Source organism: Zalophus californianus, chromosome 4 (assembly GCF_009762305.2).
Source record: "Zalophus californianus isolate mZalCal1 chromosome 4, mZalCal1.pri.v2, whole genome shotgun sequence".
Lineage (NCBI taxonomy): Eukaryota > Metazoa > Chordata > Mammalia > Carnivora > Otariidae > Zalophus > Zalophus californianus.
This window is the reverse complement of record NC_045598.1, coordinates 4373622-4375985: the sequence shown is the minus strand read 5'-3', so window position 1 is coordinate 4375985 and position 2364 is coordinate 4373622.

Genomic DNA, 2364 nt, shown 5'->3' with positions numbered 1-2364 from the left:
CCCCCTCCACTGACCAGCTGCTTCTAGGGGTCCCCCTCATTTTGGTCTTCAACAATCACAGGGCTCTGTACCCACTCAGACTGACTTTCCATGACCATAGGGCTGCAGGGCCCCGTAGACGTTGCCTGTCTCAATTCAAATTCTCAAGAGAGCAAATCTGATTGAATGGGCTCGGCCAGGTGGCCACCTCTGGTCCAATCAGCTGTGTCCCAGGTACCATGTTTCCTGGTACAGCATTCCCCCTTACCAGGCCCACCCTTGCTACAGGCTGTAAATGGGGTGGCTTGCCTGGAGAGGACCTCATGGCAGGCCTTTGCCCATGCCTGAGCCCTCCCCATCCCCCCAAACTCCCTCTCAGGGGACCCTCACTGATCTTCCTGTGCTTGGAGTCTCTAGGAGAAAGAAGCACACCCACAGGCCCCAGAAAGTTACAGCTTTAGCGCAGAGAAAGCTAGACCCCAGGGGAGTGAGGACCAAGCAGTCCAGAGAGGGGGTCTAGAAAGCAGATTGAGCATTTCCAGGGAGCTGAAACTGGGGGGGTCAGAGGCCAGAGAGCTTAGTCAGGTAGAACCCCAGCTCCGGGAAGAACCAGGACAAAGAATTCCAGAACCACAAGTCAACTCCGTTCACGGCAGCTGCAGGGGTATCAGGCCCTACGTAGGCTGTGGCCTGGTGCTCTCATGGCAGGATATAGAGAGCTGGGAAGGCAGTTCCAGAATGTTATGGTGGAGGAAATAGCCCGGGGCCCCCAGAATTTAGAGCCAGAACCCAGAAGTCTTGGAGCAAAGGGTGTTAGTCCCTGACCACAGGCCCAGAGTTGTGAGAACCCAGGGACCTGGAGCCACCAGCAGACCTTGTCTGGCTGAGTTCCAGAAGCCCCCTGCAGAGGACATGGGAAATATACCCCCTCCCCCCCAGTATGGCTGAGGGGTCCAGGTCCCCATGGAAACCCAGATGGCAGAGGGGTGCTGCAGGGGTTGTGGCAGGGCTGGGCAGGGCCCCCAGGGACCACCGACTCCAGGGACCCGGTCAGGACAGGCCTTACTGGCCCCTTGGACAGCTGAGGCTGCATCTCTTCCGAGGGGGAAACCAGAACCATGTGCTTCTGTGAACTGAGCGAGGCAGGACTGGCCTGAGCGCCCCGAGGCAGGCAGGCGGCCCCCGTCAGAAGCCCAGGTCCACACTGCTCCAAGAGGGGACAGAGGCCTGCGGTCCCATTGCTTCCCTCGGCCCAAAGCCATTTAAACCTCCAGGGCAGATGCTCTTCCAGGAGGGCCCCCTCCCCACTCCCTGCAGGTGGGCTGCCCTGGGGAAGGGCCAGGGGAGCCTTTGGAGAGGGGATCTAACCAGGGCCTCCTGGCGCTATGGGATGGGGTGTAGGCAGGCTTGGGAGCACTCTCAGTCCCTTGGGGGAGTCCTGGCCACCTCCCGAGGCTCCATTTCTGCAGTGCAAAGTGTTTTGTAACCATTAAAATGCTGTCCAAGTATCGTGTGATGCCATTTACATAAAGTACAAGACCAGGCATAACTAATCGATGCGGTTAGAGGTCAGCACAGTGTCCTCCCCTTGTGGGGAGTGGTTGGCAGCCCCCAGGAGCGGGGCTTCTGCAGGGGGGCCGGTGATGCTCCGCTTCTTGACCTGGGTGCTGGTTATTTTGTGAAAATACATTTTGTGGAAATTTATTGAGCTGTGCACTCCGGACAGCTGCACTTCTCTGTACATATTTATACTTCCCAAAAGTTTTTAAAATGCTAACCAACAAAACAACAGTGGCTACCGAGCCCACTCCCATTTATGGAGCCCTACCCCCAACCACGACAGCATTTCCAAATGTGGGTACTCTGCTGGGGGGAGGGAGATGAGGGGCTAGAGAGCTGTCGTGACCTGCGTCCTTACCTACAGGAAGGCACCACTTCCACCTAAATGGTACCTTTCGGACCAGGGGGAAATAGCAAAAGTTGCCTAAAATGCCCGTATTCCCACTTGCCCAAGAGATGGAGAAAACGTCTCCTGACCACCAGAGGTGAGAACACCTCTTTCATTTGAGATGTCTGGGAGGCTGAGGGCGCTGGGGGTCGCCCCGCGACGCAGGGTGCGGGCTCCGCGCGGGGCAGGGTGCGGAGGGCGCGTCGGCGGGCGGGGGGCGCGGGCCGCGGGAGGGGGCGCGGCGCGCGGGGAGGGCGGGCCGGGCCGCGGAGTCCAGCCCCCCCGCAGGCGGGGCCTCCCGTCGGGCTCCTCCCGCCGCCCACCTGCCCCGCCCCGCCTCCGGCCGCCGAGGGTCCGGCGGCGGCGGCGGCGGCGCTCCGGCCTGTTCCCCGGCACCCGGCTGACGCCCGCCCCCACCCGCCGTCGCCCGCCCCGCC